Source organism: Manduca sexta, chromosome 5, assembly GCF_014839805.1.
Source record: "Manduca sexta isolate Smith_Timp_Sample1 chromosome 5, JHU_Msex_v1.0, whole genome shotgun sequence".
Lineage (NCBI taxonomy): Eukaryota > Metazoa > Arthropoda > Insecta > Lepidoptera > Sphingidae > Manduca > Manduca sexta.
Window position 1 is genome coordinate 2033036 of NC_051119.1, and position 26696 is coordinate 2059731.

Here is a 26696-nt window from a genome sequence, read left to right on the forward strand (position 1 = left end):
CTGGATCGAGGACATATAGAGGTATAACATAATCAAATATTACGAAAATCTGAGACATCGAGTTTTTTTTCGTGCCCGCTTCACGTGGAATGCCCCCAAAGGTATTCTCGCTTACAAGATACATAACACAGAAGTATAGTACAAAACCAGTCAACACGTAATAACCCAATAAAACTAACGCAAAACCGGACAAGACGTAAACTTCACGAAAACAGACAAATTCTTGCAAATTCGTGAAGAGTTTCAATTTTGCTAAGCAAGACTTATTCGTGGAAAGTAACATAAAGCATAGCGTTGTATTCGAGTGATCGTTAGACTTTGTAGCTGCGAAGATGACTCTCGAGTTTTATAAGATCTGTTACTATGGGTTTTCGATTTTGTAGTACTTAATTAATTTATTTCAACTGTCTCGGTGAAGTAGACGTGTTACGCTACGACTGCAATAATGAGGTCTCGTTTTTTTCGTTTATTTTTTTACTGCCTCGCTAGCGTAGTTATATTATGGTATGGCTGCAATGCTGTGATGTAGGGTTCAATCCCCGGGTCGGGAAAAGTGATATTGGATTTTCTGCTCTGTATTATCTCGGAGTCTGGAATTTGGGCCCGATATGGCAATAGGCTCGCCCCTGTCATATCATACGATGGAATACATACAGCGGAAAGTGGGTGCACTAGTTGGTCTCTACTCCTTTGGAGATAAAAAGGGTGTTAATTATATATTTTTTTGTTTATTTAACCAAGTACAATAAGCAAACTCATCACATGCATTAAATACCACTGAGGATCGAGGGCCGTCTTTGTAATAGCGTCATCAGAGATAGGAGAATAATTATCTAGAAACAAATTATAACGTAAAGAAAGAGACATTACAGTATTACAGTTTCATACAATCATATATTGTATGAAAATAACATTTTTTTATTTGATTAGAATTTAATTCTTTGAATCATTTTCTGATGATAGATAATTGAGCCCTGAGCAAAAAACTAAAAATTGACCTAAATATTCTCTCTAAGAATTTCACTTACATCATAACACGGCATCTGCTGAGATGGCCTCCCAGGTGCAGTGGTATAGATGCATATGTGGAAATGGTTATACTTAACAGTGATATTTATTGTTTTTTCTCGTTACTCAATTATTGCAGGTACCTATTTGTTTCCTTCTCTGTGCTAATAAATGGTTCATTGTTTCTTTAAATTTAATGTCTTGTTATAACATTAAATCAAACGTTATACCATAAACCGTAACCTTTTGTGACAACTAGAGTTATATAATACCACAATCTCACTCCAAACTCGCAAAATAAATCTAAAAATGAGAACAAATAGTTCTACAGCCCAACCCACAAACACTATCTGGTTACGAAACCAAGAAACACTCGTCTTTTGTAGTGCTCTCATTTTGTACATTCATTATTATTTTAATCCTAAAGACTCGCCGGGCCACGACTCACTCAGTCAGGAATTTTTGTCAGTTTTTTCTTTAATGAATTTATATTCTAAGTGTCTGATTATAAGGTTTGTTTTTTTTATGTCAGCTCGAAGCCTGGAACAGAGCCGGATATAAGGCAATAAATAGACTCGAATGATACCTAACATAATTGACTATATTATGAGAGTGTAATTCAAATCTGCCTATACCTATAAAGATGATTCAAGTCGTAATGTATTATAATACCGATTGTCAATGAAATAATATCATATCGAGATGATCATTAATTATAAATAGTAATAATATCATCCCTGTATTATATACTGTCCCACTCTTGGGCACGGGCCTCCTCTACTACTGAGTGGGATTAGGCCTTAGCCACACTGGCCTAGTGCAGATTGGTAGACTTTACACACCCACAAAATTCCTATAGAGAATTTCTCAGGTATGCAGGTTTCCTCACGATATTTACCTTCAACGTTAAAGCAAGCGATAATTCACAAATAATACACATATAATTCTAGAAAAGTCAGGCGTGTCCTTGGGATTTGAACCTGCAGACATTCGTCTTGGCAGTCCGTTCGACACAACTAGGCTATTGCCGCTCTCCGCCAATCATTAATTAATTATAATTATTACACCTAGTCAAATTAAATTATGATTTAATTTACCTACATAGGCCGATATTCTCATGACGCCGAGAGACATCTAACCAAACATCTAACTTCCAAGAATTACAGTTATATTCCAATACGAACAAAAGATAACATAGATATAGATTTCATCACGTGGTTGTATTTTAAAAATCTTAGAAGTAAGAAAACATCGTATATTTTTCTACCGTCAAACAAAACACATTATAAAAACATTTTAAACTCTAAGAAGTGAATTCAAAGATAAGCTAATATTATTTTCATAGAACAACAAACAATATTAAACGCTTAAACTACAACGTTCAAAATTCCTAACAACAAAATACTCGAAAACATTCTTTACAATTTTCGTTTTGAAATAAGTATGTATCTTTGTTTTAACACAATAAAATACAACTGTCCACTTTGAAAGAAGTTCTGGAGTGGTCGCAATAACATTTTATCACGGCCATATCTCTTTGAAAACAAAAAATCTCAACAAAACTGTAAAAGTTTCCGATACCGTTGCAACTTATGTGATAAGTTCCTGTAAACTTTAATACCTTCATCCATACGTGAGCCTTTAGTCTGGGTTTCACACGGATTTAGCACTAAATACTAAGTAAAGTGGCATATAGTACATAAGATGTGATTTTATTGGGTATGACCGAGTTTTTGTCTACTACAATAGACGATCGCTCTTCTCGCTATCATCTACGCAGCGTATAGCCCAGTGCTGTTATGCGTAGCGCAGTAGACGAGCGCTCTCCGCGCTGTCACCGACGCGGCGTACAGCCGAGTGCTGTTATGCGTAATGCAGTAGACGAGCGCTCTCCGCGCTGTCACCGACGCGGCGTATAGCCGAGTGCTGTTATGTGTAGTGCAGTAGACAAACGCTCTCCGCACTATCACCGATGCGACGTATTGCCAAGAGCTATGTCTATATGTAGTGCAGTAGACGAGCGTTCTTCGCGCTGTTATCGACGCTGCGTACAGCCGAGTGCTGTTATGCATAATGCAGTAGACGAGCGCTCTCCGCGCTGTCACCGACGGGACGAATAACAAATTGCTGTTATGAGTACTGGAATAGTTTTTATTGTAAAGAATATTTAACTCCTAAAGTAGATTGTTCAGTAGACTTGTTTAAAAATACGCTTACTGCTTGTATTCATGGTATTTAATTAAAACAATTCAATAACTCTCCCAGACAGGAGCGTCCATTAAAGCTAAGTTTTAACTGAAAGTTGTACGTGTTGAAACTGGCAACTAACGTATGGTCACTTCCCGTAGAACTAAGTAATAAAAGTAAGTTACCGAAACGGTGGACTTTTTCCATCTATATGGAAATTTTATTGAACTTTACCCCTACTATTTGTAGGAGCGGTAGTTAGGCCGTCGGCTGCAATTATATCTAATTGATTTCCGATATTTTTAAAAATTGGCACAAATTTTCCGAAATGCCTATGATTTTTTTATTGGTTTGATTCAATTAATCTACATCGTTTTTAAAAATAAATAAGTCGTAAAGGAGCCCTACCGTCTAAATTCTTGAATGAACTTCTTAAGTTGGTATTCCAAATGCCAAATGTTAGTTCCAAGGCTTTGAAATACATCAGGTATTTTTAGAATAAAAAGTAAATAAGCCAGCTAAATATTAACGTAACTCTAGAGGTTTTGATACTTTGTCGGCTATTAGGAAAGTCAAGGCTCAATGAGAACAAAGGGGATTACTTGGGCCTCTGGCGGTTATACTGGTAGCATAAAACATAGGCTGGCTGTCAGTTAACACCAATATTTTGTCAGACAACACCCAAATCTAAATGATTATTACTGGATCTAGGCTAAATTGGCTTAGCTCTCCTATGTATTTCAAATCTATTTATTGTTAAATAACGTCCCATTTTAAAAAAAATTATCATTGAAATTTTACTAGTCTTTATGTTTTAGTGTAAATAATTTTCATAATATAGAAATTATTTTAATAAAATACTTCTATTGACAGTATAAAATATTTATTTAGTGGTATGCAAACAGTTAAAAAGATTAACATGCTCAATTAATATTATGATGTTATGGACGAGCCTACGTAGTAATTACAGGTGTGATACAGCATTTATATAAGAATTAAAACTATACAATTCTAATTACAAAAAAAAACATTTCATTAAAATTTAAATTAAAACAATCTAACATAAAATTTTAAAACAAAATCATACCAAGATAAATGGAATTAAAAAAAGTCTATACTAATCTAATACAAATAGTATGGGCATTTGCTAGACCTAATATTTAAACAAACGTCGACGTTTCGCTTGGCGTTTCCGATATACGGAAAACAGCTACGCATTCAGCTTCACATATTTTTTAGTTTGGCACTGCTAGCTAGAAACAAAACTTTGTAAAAAAAAAAAATATTACTTTGAATGACGAAACGAGTTTGCCGTTCGCTTGGTGGTAAGTGATACAACTGTCCATAAACAGTAAAAACACCAACACCTTGAATTATAAAGTATTATTTGGTATTCCACTGCGTTCGCCATCCTGAGACATGAGATGTTAAGTCTTATTATGTCCAGTAGTTACACTGGGTACAATGTTCTTCAAATCGGAACACAACAGTGACTACACACTGCTGCTCGGCAGAAATAGTTTAGACTGATCGCCTCATTAATCAAGCAGCATATTGCTTCTAAACATCCAAGTTCTATTTTTAAAACTTGTAATTATAATTAGTGCCTCTTTGTATCAAAAAACTACACACATATGCTGGGACCTTATTCTCTATCCCGCACGTTATTTTAACAATGCGTAACAAGCACGTAACACAACGCATCATGTTTAAGACTATAGAAATTTGGCTTACAGAATACCGTTCCACGCACAGTTCTCGAAGATAACATGACACGGCCGCGTTACGCGTTTACACTATCATACAGAATAAGGGCACTGATAGTAGAATATTTCTACCCGCCTGGATAACGACCACCATACACAACAAAACCCGCCATACTGGCCCGGGTAAGTTTCGCGTAGATCATGTATATATCCAGTATCAAACAGGCCGGCATAATTGTGATGACTTGTGAAGGGTAATCTATCGTCAGTCGATACTCTATGAAGACCCTACTTCACTTACCATCAAACACAGTCTATGTTACTGTCAGTGGAGATAATTGAAAATAAAATTTAAAAAAATAATAATTTTAATAAATAGAAATAAGTAAGTACTTTTTTGTGAGACAGTATTCAAACTAATTCATGATGTTACATCAAGTCTACATAAACAAAACCACATAGGCATACACATTATTTGAGCCTCAGTTTACATAATAAAAACGTGACCTTAAATGAGACCCAAATATTATAAAAATATGAAACAGAGCAGAAGCAGGTCAAAGCTTTAAAAGTTACAAAGCTTTTAATTTGCGCCATTTCATTATCTCATGAAAAATACGTTGGTTTTTTATTATATTAGTTTTTTATTTTAGTAATCGTAATTTTACTTTTCGTTTCGTTAGTTAGTTTCGTTACTCAAAAAAATCCTAATAGGTTCACTTTGTTGTCCGTCTATCAAGAATTTTACTCAGGAACGCATAATGGTATTATGTTAAAGTTTAAATGAAATACTTGCGTCTACGATTTATTTAGCTGTGAAAAGAATCTTGTAGGTCAATGCGGTCAAGAGATATGACCGGTTATGTCATATATTTTCGCATATATGGCGATTTTACAAGGGAATCTAAGCCTAGAGAACACTTCCCGTTGACCTAGAAAAAGAATTATAACAAAAAGCAATGCCTTATAGCAAATGTAAAAAAAAAAACTGAAAAAAATAAATATGTACTAATAACAAAAAAAATTCACTATTAATATTCAATAAATTTATTATTTGCGGTTGGTGCAATAACCATGTCCAGGGATCGAATAAAATAATAATTCACTGTTATAAATTTATTATTTGCGGTTGGTTCGATAACCGTGTCCAGGGATCGAATGAAAAGTTAAGTTAGTCTAGTTTGAACTTACATACTAAGGTATCTTACCCAATACTTTTGTACGGAACCTTAGATGCGGAAATCAATTCGGATTTATTTTATTTTTATAGTTATATCATAATGTGGTATGCTGCAGTACGCTTAAAATTTCGTAGAAAACAGGATTTTATTAAAACCATTTCTTGCATCACTACTCATATGAGCTTTCCTGGAATACCCACAGGAACTGCTTATCTACCAGGATAAATAGAAGTGTGTATATATTTAATCTACGGTCTATATGTGCTAAATCATATCCAATCGTTCAGAGGTTTCGGCGTTTACTTCTAACAAATATCTTCATAAAGATCACATTCAAGATATTAAACTTCGTTTAAAGTCTATTGGAATTCTTGGTTGTCATTTAAGACTAGTTTGGTATGGCATTTGCGGCTAAGAGGCTTAATTTGTCGCAAGAATCTATTCCAAGAGCAAAGACATTATAAATGACTAGTCCCTTTTAGAAATATTTATATTAAACTAGCTGACCCGACAGACGTTGTCCCGTCTTAACTATGAATTTGCAGTGCGTATTCTGTCAATCGCTGACAGTTTTTTCAAACAATTGACTGTTATATAAAATCAATATTTTCATTAAGGTTTCTAAAATTTTCTAATTTTCCGCGCAATTTTTTGATTTTTTTCTTTCATAAGAACCTTCTTCTGACTATAACAAACACAACAACAACAAAAAATAGTGAAATCGGTCCAGCCGTTCACGCGTGATGGCATGACCAAGGGAGATAAGGATTAATTTTTATATATATAGATAGATGTAGATTTTACCGAACCTCATGAACATAGACTTTATCATCACGTGAACCGAGTTGTCGAGGAGCTATATAGGCAATATGGCACCTTGAAAACTCGGGCCTAGTGAGAAGACTGAAGAGGACAAAATCCTTCGAGTTATTTTTGTGAACATTAAGCGCAATAGTGAGTGCTATTTTTTTAAACTAGCACTCACACACTATTTTTTTATACGCGAACAATGCGTCTTCCCCTTAATAGTGACAATAAGAAAACTGTTATTATTCATATTCTTAGTCATAGTCTCATTAGAAGTTTAGATTAAAGTTATATAACTTATTAGTCTTAAGGGTAGATTGTTGTTAAAATGATGTACTGCATATAGTCGATATATCACAGAATAAAAAAATATATATTAAATTTAGTAGATTAAGAGACGTATCAAAGTGTCATAAAACTGGAGATTTCTATACGCTATCCCTTTCGTTACTAAAAAAAACGATTTATTTATTCTCTATTGTTACTATCAGTTTCCTAAAATATAGAAGATATATTTTTTTATTACGGAAACACTTATTTAATGTGAAATGATCTCAAACTACTAAGTTTCTATCAATATAAGCCCAAAACTCTACATAAAGTAAGAAAAACGCCACGCGAAATAAATATTTAAGGAAGGCCGACCATAACAGGTGGCAAGCCGCATTACTGTAAAAAGCCCTCGCATCCACTCTCATTAACTCAATAGGGCTATCAGCTCTATGTAGAGACGCATTTTATTTCGTCTACTTTCTAATGAAAAAGGTAGATGGCTTTTTGTTATCTTTGACTCTATGAATGTTTTGTAGAGATTTTGAGGGATCAACGGCGTGAGTGAAGCTGGCATGCTTTTTGTTCATACAATAATTAAAATGAAACTATATTTCGAATTTTATTGCGGTTCTTATATTTTAATTTTTTTCTGACGTTTTGAAGATTGCAGCCTTCGTGGTCACAGGAAAATGAGGTGTTGGTCATCCGCAAAGTAAAAGTTACAACATCTACCTACATTTTTTGAAATTTTGTAGCTGTTGGTGGTCCGATCATCATTCAATAATTTTCATTATCAAAAAAACTAATGTTTTAAGAGTCGAATCCGAAGAGTCGCAATTGTATTGTTTTACTGTTCTTTCCATTTTATTTCTGTATAAATTTAGCTATTGTACAAACTTGATTATTATTCCAACATCGAAAACAGTGGAGTTGTAATTAGTAATTATCTATGCTCCAAAACACTAGACTTCTTTGATCATGTACATAATATAAAGGTGAATTACGCGTCACGTAGATCCCGTCAATTCGTTGTCTGGAAACATACTACTTTGAAACTCACAGTTGCTGAAATTACTGGAGCGTTTCCACGGCGTCAAAATTCAAAATTCGAATTCATGACAAAAAACAATCCACTGGATTATTAGTCCGACACTGAGGGTACTGGAAATCCTAAAAATATCCAAACCTTAGCTCATATACCGAGCATTAATAAAAGGTTCTTCCAGCAGACGCCGTTTTATGCATAAAATACAGTGGCCGAATAAACAATAACCCACTAGGGACGAGCATTCAAATTTAAATGTACCGAAATTTGACTTACCCTCATTTACATACACACTGTAGCGTAACTTAACCCGCGGCCCATTCGCACCCAGTCATACCTAATATAGTCGAGAGGTTTATGCAGTATAGTTGAATAGCGCTTTATACTATTAAAGCAAGTGGTGGTGGTATAACTAGGGTAGTAGAAGGAGTTTTACCATCACGCGATGCGCAGCTGAGTGAGATATAGACGAGCACTCTCCGCGCTGTCACCGAGTGTATAGCCGAGTGCTGTTATGTGTGTGCAGTAGACGAGCGCTCTCCGCGCTGTTTCCGACGCGGCGTATAGCCGAGTGCTGTTATGTGTAGTGCAGTAGACGAGCACTCTCCGCGCTGTCACCGACGCGGCGTATAGCCGAGTACTGTTATGTGTAGTGCAGTAGACGAGCGCTCTCCGCGCTGTCACTGACGCGGCGTATAGCTGAGTACTGTTATGTGTAGTGCAGTAGACGAGCGCTCTCCGCGCTGTCACCGACACAGCGTATAGCCGAGTGTTGTTATGTGTAGTGCAGTAGACGAGCGCTCTCCGCGCTCTCACCGACGCGGCGTATAGCCGAGTGCTGTTATGTGTAGTGCAGTAGACGAGCGCTCTCCGCGCTGTCACCGACGCGGCGTATAGCCGAGTGCTGTTCAGTAAATGAACGCTTTTTTATACCTTCCACGTATTATGAGTAGACGGTTTCAAATACCTACCTAATGACAAAGTACCGTAAGGGATATTTTATCGTTCCCAGTAAATTTCCATACAACAGTGTTATACAGTAATACCGAAATCGCAAACAATGCGAACAAAAGGTATTTACACAGGTCTAAACTGTCAGCCTTTATTGAGACCGTATTCAAGATAAGGTGGTCTAGCTTAAAGGATTTTGTTACTGTGTTCGAATGAACAGTCTGGCTGAAGTAACAAAGTGAACTGTACAGGTAACAGAGATTTGATGTGCTTTGTGAATGATTTATCAAAAGCTAAGTGACGTAAACTATATCGAAATATTAGTTTCGTAATAATATTTCATTATGAAGTTTTGATTGTACAATCAAGCTCTTTTACTCGACCACTAAAATTGTAAATAGCTGCTTGAAGATACAAAGTTCTTTTACTGGTGGTAGGTCTCTCATATTATGTGAGAGACTGCCTGAGTAGGTACCACCGCAGTGTCTATTTCGGCCGCCAAGCAGCAGTGTGTAGTCACTGTTGTGTTCCGGTTTGAAGGACATCGAAAGTAGTGTAACTACTGGACATAATGAGACTTAACATCTCATGTCTCAGGATGGCGAACGCAGTGGAATACCAAACAAAACTTCGTAATTCAAGGTGTGGGATGGTGTTTCTACTGTTTATGGGCTTTCGTATCTCATACCATCAAGCGAAATACAAACTCGTTTCGCCATTCAAGCAGTAATAAAAAAAGCTAATAGTACCTACAAAAACAAGGACTTCGTAGCAAAAATTAAATAAGACCAGTAGGTAACTACAAACAACATAAAATGCACAGACCATCAAACACAATAGAGACAAACTGCTCATTGCTACTACGGAAGTCAATTAACAAACCCTTTCTCTATCCTAAATCTATATCAAATGTCGCACTCTTAAATAATATCTTTCATTTATACTAACAACAAAAAATCACCAACAGCCCTGTACAAGGGATTAAATAATTCCAAAACAACATCAAAAAAATACTGTCCCTTTTTATTGTTGGCAACCTTCGTAAATTAGTAGGCTCATTTGAAACTTTTAATGCGGATCCGAAGTTTGCCGTCCATGGGGAAAAAGGTCTGTTATAGTTGAGTTATAACTCCGAGCTTGTTGTATAGTTTATTGTTGTCTTGTTCTAGATGGTTTTAGGGTTCCGTAAATAGCGGGACATTGTCGAGCATTTTGATTATGATGATTACGTCTAGGTATCGCGATGTACAAATTTTTGCTATTAAAAATTATATTTCAACTTTTTTTATTGCTTTGATTCACGAGACGAGATTGCCATTCGCCTGATGGTAAGCGATACAACCACCCATAAATAGTAGAAATACCATCCAACAGCTTGAATCAAAAGTATTGTTTGGTATTCCACTGCACTCTCCATCCTGAGACATGAGATGTTAAGTCTTATTATATCCAATAGTTACACTGGCTACAATGTCCTTCAAACCGGAACACAACAGTGACACACTGCAGCTTGGTGGCAGAAATAGACACTGCGGTGGTACCTACCTAGGCGTATCTCACATTTGAGAGACCTACCACAAGTAGATTTTTTTTTTATGTTCGTACTTATTAAATACTGTTACCTTCTATTATGTGCAAACAACTAGTAATAAGATGTACCTAGTGTAATTACTAGCTATTATGAAACTTATAATGTAAAGTCTAGCGGTAAACGAAAGTATTCCAGCGCTTTATAATTCGAATTTCTATTTTGTATTGTTATTCGTGTTACCACAAGGCAAATTAAGTTTAAATTATCACCTTAAGGCAAGTACCTTCAAATTAATCGAACAGGGTAAAGCTTATAACAATTAGATACCATTTTATCCTTTCATGTCTCAGAGTGTTGTAGTCTAGCTAATTACTAGTAATGAATTGGTAGTTCATATTTTCTCCACACATTCCTCGTGTATAAATTGATTAAACACAGCAAAATATCTCACTAAGTCGTACGCGAACTAGTCGTTCTAAAACAGAACTCGCACAATACATTTATATTAACACAATATTTACGTATAAATTAGTCCCTCGCAAACATACTCACGTTGCTTCATTTTAGTTCATTAATATGCCAATCCCTTAGCGTTGTATCTCCACTTGGAATCTTGAAGGTTTTCGTATTTAAAGGCTTGTATTATGACATCACATATTCATGAATACTAAACTGTATTTACGTGTACGAAATGTGTGCAAACATAATTTATATGGATTACACTGTCATTTGTACATTTCCACACATTATACGTTAAGTGGTCGTTTGCTGCAATACAAATTAGAGCGCTTAGTAGTTACACGTTGTGTTGATGTCAGCACCTCGTGCATTTGTCCAGTGCACTACACAAAACAGCGCTCGGCTATATACCGCGTTAGTGACAGCGCGGATGGCGATCGTCTACTGCACTACCCATAGCACTCGGCTTAATGCCACATAGGTCACAGCGCGGAGAGTGCTTGTCTACTGCACTACACATAACAGCTCTCGGCTATACGCCGCGTCGTTGACAGCGCAGAGAGCGCTCGTCTACTGCACTACACATAACAGCACTCGGCTATACGCCGCGTCGTTGACAGCGCAGAGAGCGCTCGTCTACTGCACTACACATAACAGCACTCGGCTATACGCCGCGTCGTTGACAGCGCAGAGAGCGCTCGTCTACTGCATTACACATAACAGCACGGCTGTAGGTTACGTCAACGACTGTGCATACAGTGCTCTTTGCAACGCAGCGATAACGTCTAATCAAATCCAAAAATGTAATACTATGGTCAAACAATTAAAGCAAAAGAAAAATTACCCGCCTTTCGCTAATCCCTCTCTATTCGTCATTAATTAGAAAAAGTCGTGAAAAAGTCCTCGGGGATTATGTCACTGGACAGTGTAAATCTTCCAAAGCTTATTACACTAATCACTCACTACACAGAAACGGAGCAGGAGGGGGAAATCTTCAATTTTCCGGAGAGATTATCTCCGAGGAAATTCTGATTGCTAAATTTGATTATTGAGATTGTTATACAATTTTTCACGGTTAATTTGGTTTGTAAATAGAGTGAACTGTTTGTTATCGTTAAGGTTTTTAAATTTAATACTTTTATTATGCTGACTTTTGCGGTAAATTTTAACTCTAGATGAAATACTATAGGCAAAGCCAGTCATATCTTTATCGATCACTGACAAGTATCACTACACGTTGTTTAGTGAAGGTTTCGAAACGTTTATTAAATATATAAGTGCGAAAACTGTTCTTACATTGACGAATCATAACAATAAACGAAATAAACATTTAATTAATACACCAACATATCAATTTGCCTTACCTTTTCCTTTTTTTTCCCACAAAAACCGCCTGAAATGTAACTTCAGTATACGTAAATGAAGTAGTTGTTATTGGCTATCAAATAATTGTTATACTAAATATAAAATGTTTACAGCTGTTACCACTCTATTAAAAAAATATGAAGCCTAATCAATTACCTTCAGTTCTCCACTCCACTACTCCGCTTAGCTCCTGGCATTAACAGATCTTAACAAAAAAAAATAAAAAAATAGATATGAAACCTAATCTACTACCTTCAGCTCGCCAATCCACTATCATATACTCGTCTCAGTAGCATAAACACATCTTCATTTAATCTGACCCTTCCTTACACTTCCTTCAGATATTTTAAATAACCCAACAACTATATGAAGGTAAAGAGTAAGGTCTAAAAAGACCCTTATCACATGTTACCAAAGGCATAGTAAGGAACTCCAAAGAAAACTTTCCAAAGGCTTCGCGACGAAGCCTCCGCGGCCGGAAGTGAGCATCGTGCTCACGTCACATCCGGTGATTAACGACGCTAACGCAATTTCCTTTAAACTCAGAAGAAAATATAAAGTTGCGGTTCAAGTTATGAGATATTTGGCTCAGATATGGCTTGATAATTAATATGTTAAATAAGGTCGTACGCAGACGACCGTGTTCAAGGACCTATTGAAATTCTCTTTAATAAAACATAGAAAATATGATACTTAGTGGCTTCAATATGGTAAATTACCTTACCAAATATAAATGCTATAGTGTGCTTTTTCAGATAAAAATAACGTTACTCTAGGACATGGTTTATTGTATGCTAATTTCATTTAAATCCCAAGTGACTTTTTGGCATTTCGTTTTAATAAAACAAATGTCTTTAAAGACTATCGTGTTTATCTTATTGTTTATATATTACTGGTAACAAGTATCAAGAACATTTTGGGATGTTGTCTAGATATAAGTGAAGTTTGACTTTGCGGATGAACAACACCTCAGTCCCCCCCGTGACCATGAAGGCTGCAAAGTCTTCGAAACGTCGGGAGAAATCTAAATTCTAAAAAACCGCGATAGAAGCCGAAAAGTAGTTTAATTTCAATGATTCTATAAACCTACCGATGCGATTTAGTGAAATATTAAAATTTATAACGCATTGACATTGATACTTCTTTCAGGACAGCGGCTAACATACGCAGAGTTTAAAACCCGCCATAGCAGCCCACGTAAGTGTCATGTGCCGGAATCAGTCTGTGGATGCGGTTTTAAACACGCCGGCATAATTGTAACGACTGGCATAAACATCCCTAGTTAGTCATCACTATCTGGACCCCACTTCACTTACCATCAGGTACAGGGGGGTAAGAATACTGTAATCGAAAAATCAAAGAATATACCCAGGCTTATATCTCAGGTATCAATTATAAATACCAAGAGGTGTAAATGGGTCAATTTACTGTCTGTGTAAAAAAATAATGTCCACACTACCGTCTCCAGTGTCAGATATATTTATAACTGACACTAAACCACACCAAACAAAACTGCGAACCAAACCCAGTCAACAGACAAAACCTAGAACAAAACCGCGAATAAAACCAAGTTAACAGATAATATCTCATCGCTCGTTACTCACACCGTAAATGAATCGGTGAAAATGTCCCCTCGAACTATATGATTTATAACGAAGCCTGAAATCGTAGTTAAAGGTGATGATTCGACGCAAAATTATGGTTTCACATTCAGATTTTTGTTAACGATCGTGTCCAAGGCCGATAAGGATTGGAAAGGGAACAATTTTATATCTAAAGTATTAAATGGGATTACTCAATGATTTTGAGGTTATACTTCTTTTGGCGCGTAAGGGAAAATTATGAGAGTTAATAGGATGCGCGCGCACACTGTCGCGAATATTCGACACCATAGCATTAGCTGGTCATTAGTAAAATTATTACTTAATATGTAATAAGTGTACAAATAAATTAATAATAGATTGAAATAATAATTATTAAAGTTCGGAAAATTAAATTATTTTATGATATTTAAATAAAATTTATTTAACTAATTAATGCCTTATAAAACTTTCTTTCAATCTATCAAATACCTTTTTTTCTATTATTAGTGTCGTTTTATCTACAAACATAGGATAACACGAAGGATAAAATCTTTAACAAGGTTTTTGTCTTGTTACGCCAAAGACATATAACTTCTTACGTGCGTACATAAATACGCACACTTTTTTATAAGAACGTAGTTACTCCACTGCATTTGATGATACGAGGGACGTACAGATATAGCAGTCTTTCTCAAAGTTGACGATAACGCTCCCTATGGGGCTGAAGTCCTTCACGGAGTCAAGTTATCTTCATACCAACTTTCACCTAGACCCATTCTGTAGTTATTTATGAAGCAGTAACAAACAATCAAACAAACATACATTTTTGCAACAATATTAAGGTAATTTTGAACTCAGACCAAGGATTGCTTAAAATAAAAAAAAATCGGGGGATGCCAGAAAATATTTACATCTCAAAGTGAGCAGACGAAATAAGTTTGATAACATATGAGATAGTGTCGATTGACAAGAAATGATTTCTCCCTCCGTAGTCGTCACAATTATGCCGGCCTGTTAGTAAACGGATATACATGGGCTGCACTGTGGGTAAATATGACGGGATTTACGCCCTATGCGGTGGTCGCTATCCAGGCAGATACTTGATATGTCTTAAACAGAAAGAAGGTTAGGCTTGGTATACTGGAAAAGTATTTAGGCTGTAAAACGCTAGATCTTAAATTGGATACCAAGGCAAAATTCACTATGTGTGACCATCATTACAAACAATAGTATTACTTCATTCATACTTCACTACTACCTATATCCATGAAGGCTGCAGTCTTCAGAACGTCGAAAGACAGTTACAATACAAGCCACGATAAAATCAGAAAACTAGTTTATTTCGATTCCTAACATCCGTATAAAAGTAATACATCATTAAGGTTACTTTATTTCATTTTATAATATTTTTTGATAGTTGAAATATACTTAACATTATAAATTATACTGTAATACATATAACAATAATCCTCTTAAAACATTTTCAATTAACTCTATCACTATTTTAATACTGATTAAATTGATCAATAATGAACAATGTTTCCCAAATAACTTCAATATAATATACGCTGACAAACAAAACACTGAAAGATTATATAACAATACAAAACAAATACACATCACACCCGTTTCATTTATACCCGAAGCGGTATGCAGAGGCGCTACCAGGGCCAAGTGTTTTCGCCAAGTGTGCTCCGTCCCATGTGATAGGGGGCGAGCCTATCGTCATATCGGGCACAAATTCTAGACTCCGGGCTCATCAGAGCAGAAAAACCCAAATATCATTTTTCCTGACCCGGGATTCGAACCCTGGACCTCAAAGCGCTGCCGTTCCACGCATGCAGTACAACTACGCCACTGAGCCAGTTATTTTATTTTATTTATTAAGGAAACAAACAGAAAAATAGTACACATATAAACTAGATAAAATAGGTAACACAATCCAATAAAGTCTCCACAGACATTTAGCACATAAAAAAGACAGCGGATACAAAAGAAGGAAGTAAAATAATGTTATTTAACAATACTATCGTAAAATACACTTAAATACAAAAACATAAATTAAAACACAAATTTCTAGCTGAGGTAAGCTTAAAACATAAATAAAAAGTGATGGAGTCGACCTCTTTCCCTCCGCAATTTATTAAAGTCTGAGTGACTGGGTGACGGACAGATGCTCATTAGACGCCATAATGGCTTGCACAGGCAGACGGATACGGTTCGTATAGCTAGTCTAAGCGATAGAGGGCAGAATTGTCTTAATATAGTTGGGTTCCGTGCGCAGCGTAATTTTGACTTCGCGTTACTAAATGAAACTGCGTCATCATCATCATCAGGCGCAGGAACACACTGCTGGACATGGGCCTCCCTCAAAGATTTCTACATCGACCTATTGGAAGCGACCCGCATCCATCGAATTTTATGAGGTCATCTGTCCAACTCGTGGGTGGACGTCCGACGCTGTGCTTGCCAGTTCGCGGCCTCCACTCCAGAACCTTCTTGCCCCATCGGCCATCAGTTCTGCATGCTATGTGCCCAGCAATGAAACTAGATACCCATCTCGAACATAACACCACAGTAAGTTATTCGAAACTTGTATTTGAATTAAAGTATAAGCTTAGAACAAAATAAATAATAAAATTTAATTTGAATTTTACACGCCCTAATGCAACTATTTCTATTTTAAGGAAATCAGTTTTATAGCTATTACGAACAGCATCCCAAGGTCGTCACTACTTTATAAACACATCAACCACATCTCGAATAATTCCTTCAGTCACAACATATGACGGAATTTGACAGTTGATTTTTATTTATTAAACAACATAGACTCAGTTGAAAACAAGCTTAAATGACAACTTAAACTTTGTTCCTTATATAGTTCAATACATTAAATGTCTACTTGAGATCCTACTCAAAAGTGAGATTTATATAAATGCAGCCCTTAGACACTTTTGTTGTAACATTTTTTCAATGATTAGGTAGTTAGTGAAAGGCTAGGTTAGCTAGGTTAGGGCTTTTATTGTCCTCGCCGGTGAGGATCGCGACGCGTTTCTCCCTTATTATCAATTTAAAATTACATATATGCATCATTTTATTTCTTCTTTCCTGCCAGCCCGAGCTGGCTTCTTTGTTTACTATATTTTTCATTTATTTTATTTTCAATATCAATTGTCTTTGTTTATATAAGCTAATTTAATTAAGTAATAATTAAATAATCTCATATACCTTGACTTATCATAAGTGCAACTATGTTCGCCTACGTGATTAATAAAGCATTTTATTTTATTTGAATGATGTATATAATATGTAGCGAAGCGCCAGCAATTAACTTTAAAAAACACGAACATTCGTCAGATTTGGCTACCCCGTTGCACGCTAGAATATTAATGCCCTGTATTTATCCATCTGATTAATTTTTTGACTCGTACATCATCATCATCAGCCACATAAAGGCCACTGCTGAACATTGGCATACCCTAAAGATTTCCAGACGGACCTATTGAAAGTAGCCTGTATCCAGCGTGTTCCTACGGCATTTGTCAAGTCGTCTGTCCACTTGTCAGTACGTGGTCTCCACTCAAGTACTTTTTGCCCCATCTAACGTCAGTTCGAACTATATGCCCTGCCCACTGCCACTTTAGCTTGCTAATCCGTCTTATTATTTGTTTCGTCCACTCAAAATTAACTACTTTCACTTTTATTCAAGCGACTACGGATCTCTAAAAATAGCTGTGAATTGTACACTGCCCGGGGTCTTTTGAAGTCTCATCAAGTCTTTGTCTTTATTCCAGTATAAGGTAGCATTTAATACGCTAATATCCACGTCATCTGGGACACATGTTCTATTTCTAAGCGTTTTTGGTATAAACATCCCTCTGTCTATTTTTCTGGTATAAAAATTAACTTATTTGTTTTTCACACACAAACACACATTTTATGTTTGTTCTTTATTTAAGTATATATAGAAAGTTTTCTTTGTGTTATGGCTTTTACATTATGGAAACAACTATCGCGTTTTATTGGCGTTGGCGTTAATATTTGCGACGCAGTTACCTAACTAATGCAGATATTATCGAACATTGTATAAAAAAAATTGATTACTATTCCAAATAAAGATTTATTATTATCTGTGTGCCATCATAACCAGTTAAGTGGTTTCTGCGTTTACTTAAATATTTTTATCTATTTATATGAGACAGCATACCCTCATGGTAAACGATACTATTACACCTAAACATTTTATCATATTAACCAACATGCATTTTACAAATTTGCGTTTCAATTCAATAAGATACATGTAATGAAATTCTACAAGGTGGACGGACGACCTGGCTAAGGTCGCAGGAAGTCGCTGGATGCAGGCCGCTTCCAACAGGTCGACGTGGAGATCCTTGGGGGAGGCCTATGTTCAGCAGTGGACTTCCTGTGGCTGAGATGATGAATGAAATTATAGATATCCTAATGGTTTTTATTATCATTGGCTTAGAAACTGAAATTTAACACTAAACACACATCATAGCTTTACCCCGAAGGGGTAGACGGAAATGCTACTAGTGCACCCACTGCGCGATGGTGTTCCGTCCCGTGATGTAACAGGAAGCGAGTCTATCGCCATATCGAGCACAAATTCCAGATTCCTGGTTGATTCTGCCGCCAAGCAGCAGTGTGTAGTCACTGTTGTATTCCCGTTTGAAGGACATTGTAGCCAGTGTAACTGAACATAGTAAGACTTAATATCTCATGTCTCAGGATGGCGAGCGCAGTTAAATACCAAACAATACTTTGTAAGTTAAGGTGTTGGATGGTGTTTCTGCTGTTTATGAGCGGTCGTATCGCTTACCGTCAGGCGAATGGTAAGCTCGTCTCATCATTTTAAGCTATAAAAAAATACGGAGCAAAAAACCCAATATCACTTTTGCTCGACCAAACACAGTTTAACAATTTATCTTTCCAAATCTATATTCAGTCCGGTTTTAAAAGACATTTTTTTGTCCGATCATAGAACAATCGACCTTACAGCTATTGATATATTTAACAAAGTTTATTTAACTAAAACCAATAACTAATAGTCTATTAATCGAACCTTCGCTTGTTTTACAGCGTAGCATTTGTTAAATGGCCGAAATTCTATTTTGTCCTCAAACACCGTGGCTAGGGTACGCGACTTGTAAGGGACGGACTAAGGACTTAGTGGGGGGTCAAAATATAAGTTTAATTGGTAACGGAAAAATAATTGTGACTGGAAAAAAAGCTTTATAATTCGTACTAATATCTTAAAAACAAACAATTTGTAGGTTGGCAATATTTGAATGTATCTGTCTATTATTGAGAGGGATTAAGCCTGGACTAAGGCCTAATCCTTCTCCTTGCTGGCCTACTGCAAATTGGCAAACTTAACATTCCCTCAAAATTCTCTTTCTTAGGTATGCAGGTTTCCTCACGACGTTTTCCTTTACCGTAAACGTTCCTTTTAAGCAGGAAATAATTTACAAAGAATACACACATCACTTTAGAAAAGTCAGAGGTGTATGCCCTTGGGTTTTGAACTTGCAAACATACTTCTAGTCTGCGTAGCCATTTATCTGACTACTGAGCCGATACTAAATAAATATTTGAATAAATCGATTATCTCTGAACGCTATTATTTATATTAAGAACATATTTTTTCTGACCATCGTTATAAACCGTGATGTAAGGCCAGTATTTCAATGTTTAGGGAAGCTAAATGGTTGTATTTTGTTCAGTGATAATTTCATGCAATCAAAATGATGTTAATTAACCAAGAAAAATCTATTCTTCAACAGTTGTATATTTACTTAGTCATTGGTAAGTTAATTTAATTCTAAAATGTCTTATTTGAATTAGAGTTCGCTAAAGAAGTTCAAAAAGATATGTCAAAACCAAATTTATTTCACATTCCTTGCTGACTAATGCCGAAATTTACCAACCCAAACGATACTTATGCTGGGGATTTAATTGCACAAAATCGCTAAGATTAGTAAAGCTTGTCTTTACAATGGAGTTGACAAGCTTTTAAAAATCTTTTATCTGCTCAACTATGATATTAATCCAAACATTATAGACCTCAAAGATATCTCACAAACAGATTTCTAAAGAACAGTGTAAGGCCTTTCAATAAACCCATTTGCAAATATGCTCCCCTTAGCCACAACCAAGTGCGGCTCTGCCCCTTACCCGCAACCTAGGGTACACAACAAAAGTGTATTAATCTACGTCTAACAAAGAGAGATTAATGACTTTCAGCCCTTTCATTAAAGCCATGCGGATAAATATGTATGAACTTAGAAACGCAATGAATCACATATCGACAGTACTTAGTTGCCAGTTTTATTTACTGGATAAACGAGTTGAGAACATGTACAGGAAACGTAATGTGTGACGTAAGGGAAAGTAGTAGATAAGAGCTTAAGAGCGAGTGTTGTAAGACCACGTACAGGGAGCGTAGTGTGTGACGCGCGGGCCGGTGGAGCGACGAGCTGACGGTTGTGAATGAGAGCTTAGGTGCGAGTGTTGTGAGACCACATACAGAGAGCGTAGTGTGTCACGATTGGGCTGGTGGAACGACGAGTTGAAGGTGGTGAATGAGAGCTTAAGAGCGAGTGTTGTAAGACCACGTACAGAGAGCGTAGTGTGTGACGCGCGGGCCGGTGGAGCGACGAGCTGAAGGTAGTGGATGAGAGCTCAGGAGCGAGTGTTGTGAGACCACGTACAGGGAGCGTAGTGTGTGACGCGCGGGCCGGTGGAGCGACGAGCTGACGGTTGTGAATGAGAGCTTAGGTGCGAGTGTTGTGAGACCACATACAAAGAGCGTAGTGTGTCACGATTGGGCTGGTGGAACGACGAGTTGAAGGTGGTGAATGAGAGCTTAAGAGCGAGTGTTGTAAGACCACGTACAGAGAGCGTAGTGTGTGACGCGCGGGCCGGTGGAGCGACGAGCTGACGGTTGTGAATGAGAGCTTAGGTGCGAGTGTTGTGAGACCACATACAAAGAGCGTAGTGTGTCACGATTGGGCTGGTGGAACGACGAGTTGAAGGTGGTGGATGAGAGCTTAAGAGCGAGTGTTGTAAGACCACGTACAGAGAGCGTAGTGTGTGACGCGCGGGCCGGTGGAGCGACGAGCTGACGGTTGTGAATGAGAGCTTAGGTGCTAGTGTTGTGAGACCACATACAAAGAGCGTAGTGTGTCACGATTGGGCTGGTGGAACGACGAGTTGAAGGTGGTGAATGAGAGCTTAAGAGCGAGTGTTGTAAGACCACGTACAGAGAGCGTAGTGTGTGACGCGCGGGCCGGTGGAGCGACGAGCTGAAGGTAGTGGATGAGAGCTCAGGAGCGAGTGTTGTGAGACCACGTACAGAGAGCGTAGTGTGTGACTCGCGGGCCGGTGGAACGACGAGCTGAAGGTAGTGGATGTGAACTCAGAAACGATCTGTAAGCCTTAGTTCACGAAGCGACGTAATACTAAAACCCAGCATGTTATCAACGGGTAATGTTAAGAGGATTTTCTTCATAATTTGCCAAGAGTACTGTGGAGGAAGCTGCGCGAATTTATGCCTCTAGACTAAACGTTCGCCGGATACGCCCGTCTCGTGTTATTTAGAGCTCTACAGACTTACCAACTACAAGACATGGCATGTCATTTACTTCATCAAGTTAGGTTTTAATTACTTTATAGGAGTATTTTAAATTGTTACCTTTATCGATAGAATAAAAATATTTATGTAAGTTTGTTCCATTCGATAATATTTTTAATAGAGTAGATTTAAAGTTTTATTGGGAATTGTATGTCGGCGTATCACTTTATAATTATAGACATCATAGTGAAATAGATTTGCTTCTCTAGATTTGTCACCAAATGCAGCATTGTAAATTTACACCCATCAAGTGATGCAATTTATATTGTAGTCAGTATTAATTGGTTTAACTCACGACACATTATATTTTTCGGCACTAGTATCGAAGCAAGTAACGACTTACTTGTCCCGCTATTTATCACTCTAGTATGACATACAAAATAAATTTTAACGTTTTTATACCGCTCTATGCACACTGTAGACAAAACAGCGATCAAAACCACCTCCACAAAAATGCTAAATATTTTAAAATATTACCCGCTCTAAGAATACCTAACTCTGCAAACCAAACATGTAGCTACGAAACGTTTTAACCCGCCGCCGCGCCGAGCCGCGATTAATTAAAACGCACCGGAAACACCATCCCATTCGTTCACTTGCTCTTTCATTCGGTCTGCATCGTGTTTGTTTCGCTCGACAATAGTTCATGACTTCATTACACTGAATTGGGGTGAGAGTGTAATTAGCTGTATAGAATTTAGCTTTAAGCAAATCGTCTTTTGGTATTTGATTCTTTAATGATACCAGCCCATTGTTGAGAGCTTCTTCTACCACTGAAAAGATTTAGGTCTTAGTTCACCACGCTTAAGCGAAATACATTTTGTTTTTTTAATTGCTTTGAATGACGAGACGAGCTTGTCGTTCGCCTGATGGTAAGCGATACGACCGCCCATAAATAGAAGAAACCCCATCACCTTGAATTACAAAGTATTGTATGGTATTCAACTGCGCTCGCCATCCTAAAACATGAGACGTTAAGTCTTATGTCCAGTTGTTACACTGGCTACAATGTAGGTATGTAGGTTTCTTCACGATGCCTTTCTTCATCATTTAGATTCTTTAGTTTGTTATAAATGCTAGATTTTCTTGGAGCTCCACAAAAATATCAGTTTTACTTAGTTACTTAGTGTAGGGGTGAATGTTACCAAGATAAGGGATAGCCTTTATTATTATAAAACTTAATCTAATTTGGAGCGAAATAGAATCTCTAAAGCAGCGATAGCCTAGTTGGTTGTGGAACGGACTGCCGCAACGAATGTCCGCAGGTTCAAATCCCAAAGGCACACACCTCTGACTTTTCTAATAATTATGTGTGTATTCTTTGTGAATTCTCGCTTGCTTTAACGTTGAAGGAAAACATCGTGAAGAAACCTGCATACCTGAGAAATTCTCTATAGGAATTTTCGAGGGTGTGTGAAATTTACCAAACCGCGCTGGGCCAGCACGGTGGATTAAGGCTTAATCCCTCTCAGTAGTAGAGAAGGCCCGTGCTCAACAGTGGAACAGTATATAATACAGGGATGATATTATTATTATGTTGTATCTTTCCTGCGGGAAATCACGGCATAAAGGCCGGTCCTTTTGGAAGGCTTGCGTGGGGACATGGATCCAACACGTAGAGGCCCCTTTTAAGATACATTACTCTAGTTTATTATAATCTTAATTTATTACAGAGCAGTAGCGAAAGGTAAAATTTAGAGACGTAGAGGAACCCGATACAACATATTGGTACTAATATGTATAAATGCTGTCTGCAAATCGTTCTAATGATAGATTCTACAGAAATTCTTTATAAAGGAAAGCCGGCTCGAATCGGATTATATGAATGCTTTGCCACTGCTACAGAGTGTACCTTAATCTTATTTTCGTAATCTTTCTAATATTATAAATGCTAAAGCTGATGAAGATGTTCAGATGCTTTAAATGTAATTTTATAAATAGATCATATTATCTTGTATTACCATAGAAGTTACTTTTTGTGACGAAAAAAATTACAGTTGAACAATGATTATTCTAGCAAGAGACTTCCATGCGAGAGAAGCCACAAAGAAGAATTTTATTTTTACAATTCAACTCTTATGCAAGGAACATATAAAAACCTAATTCCACACAAACATTACATACAAATCTACCGACTGACCAAATGCATAGAATATATGAATACAAAACACCGATACTGCAAACTGTGCGTCCTTTGAATGCATTTTCTTACTCGTACATGCAACGTTGTGTGAAATTGCGCCAATATTTTAAATAACATATATAACGTGAATAATGGAGTTTGAAGTTGTAGTTATTTGCAATGAACAATGTGTTGTGACTGTATGTTTTTCTATTGCAATTGTCGGCAAAGACCTTGGGAACTGCTTGAGCTGGGTTGTGAATTTCTTATACAGGCAAAGTGACCTCAGTAAGTAAAAGCACCTGACAGTAAGAATAATGGATATATAGGTAACATCGACTGACGAGAGATGATGATGATGAGAGTGTTGCCAGTCTACGCAATCTTTTTTTTATAAGGGCACTGCAAAGTACCTGATGGTATGTGGAACGGGGTCCAGATAATGTCGACTGATGAGAGATGATTACCCCGTGCCAGTGGCCACAATTATGTCGGCCTGTTTGAAACCAGATAAACAGAGGCTGATCCCGCAACGCCACACACTTACTTGGGCCACTATATCGGGTGAAAGCAACATGCAACCCCAATGTTACCAAATACTCCAATTACCTCAATGTTTAAACCTTTGTGGTGTGAAGGGAACTGGGCATGACGCCCACCTGCCGCGCGTCACGTAGGCAGTCCGCAGCCAACCATCGAGTCGGGTTTGAATCAGTCATTCGAATCAGATCAGCCTGAAGTCTGGAATTTGTGTACGATATGGCGATAGGCTCGCCCCCTATCACATTCAGTCACGGTCCACCACGGTGGAAAATCGGTCTCTGCCTATCCCTATGGGAATAAAAGGCGTGAGTACGAGTGTGTGAATATCATATAATTATTATTAACATCTATTGAAGGCACCAATTGCGCCTCTGCTTACCCCTACAGTAATAAAAGGCGTGAGTATGTAAATAATACTAGTATTATTAACATATAATATCATAATTCAAAGTTCAGTGGCAAGTGCAATTAGCTAAGAGCGGTCGTAAAACTTGTGACCAAGCGAGTAATTTCCGCCTCTCGACGTTCGTTTGCTTTAAAAAGCAACCTTTTAGATTTTTCTGTTATTCAAACCTCATTACATAGATTTAACGCTAATTAATTCCATTAACCAAATAATACTAAAGAAACTTATGCAATGTTGCAACGTAATTTTATCTAGTGTAAGCCACTCGGCGGATATTACACAAAAGCAACGGTAGGTGAAAAATAGCCGCGTAATACTTTTCAAAGTGGCCTTGATATTTCAGCTTGAAAATTAGTTTTGGGAGAATGTAAACTATGGAGTTCTGGTTTGATTTCCTGTTAGTTAATATTTTACACTGAATGGAATCATTATCATTATTATCAGCCCTGTATTATATATACTGTCTCACTGTTGGGCACGGACCTCCTCTAGACTACTGAGAGGGATTGGGCTTTAGTCCACCACGCTGGCCTAGTGCGGATTGGTAGACTTCACACACCCTCAAAATTCCTATAGAGAACTTCTCAGGTGTGCAGGTTTCCTCACGATGTTTTCCTTCACCGTTAAAGCAAGCGATAATTCACAAAGAATACTCACATATTTTTTTAGAAAGCTCAGATGTGTGTGCCCGTGGGTTTTGAACCTGCGAACTTTCGTCTCCGCAGTCCGTTCCGCACCCAACTAGGCTATCGCCGCTTCCTTGGAATTGAATAATTCACCCGAAAGAAAAATGGAGGTCTAGAAAATGATGACATATAAGAAAGAAAGCGCATTTAGTTTTTATATAAAAATCCGGTATTTGGCTTCGCTCCGTGGTAAGACAATCGTATAAAATATAAAAATATTATTGATATAACATTATAGTACAAAGTATATGATATAAAAATCTTATATGTTCACAAAAATACAAAATTTCCGTTATAAAACAACCTACATTGTACGCAGCAAACTTTTTAGTTCATTCGACCGAATGACGCAAAAGATTCGGTTCACTGACCGAAATGAACAAGCCACCAGTTCCGGTAAAGAACGAACTACTGAGCTCCACAGACCAAGCTATGTATAACTGGAATAATCTTTTATATGCCTTACTTTAACGTGACTAAACAATTTTTAAATAAAAAAATTGTTAATAACCTAAATAGTCGGTGTTTTTTCTCTATTATTTACAGTTCATGTGATTTTTAGGCTCTCTGGCCCATATCATTTACTGCCAAATTTAAATTAACTATATTCAGCTTTCTCTCTCCACCGGCCCGCGCGTCACACACTACGCTGCCTATACTCGTAAGTGGTATCACAAAAGACTCCTGAACTTTCATCCACTACCTTCAGCTCGTCGCTCCACCGGCCCGCGCGTCACACACTACGCTCCCTGTACGCGTCACAACACGCTCCTGAGCTCTCATTTGCTATCTGAACTGAGAACCGTTTTACGAGATTCCTCCAGAGATGTTGGGCTTAAATAGTGAAATTGTTAATTAAATAATTCTCCACACATCCACTTAGGCCCCTTATAAATCTGAAGGCGCACCAACCGCGGATTAACGCCGACGCTAACCCGGGATCAACTCGAAACGCCTCTCACACCATCGCGTAACATTTAATTACATTGCGCTTGATTAGTTGAAGGATGATTCTAATTAATTTATAAAATAAAGCGTCTCTAGTGCTCGTGCTTTTCAAATATCATCATTAGTGGAAACTTGGTTCTATAAAGAGGTTATCAAACGAAACTTGGGTTTTTAATCTGTTTATATAAAGTTATTATTTTTTTATTAATAACAAATTACATTACATGTAGCATTATAA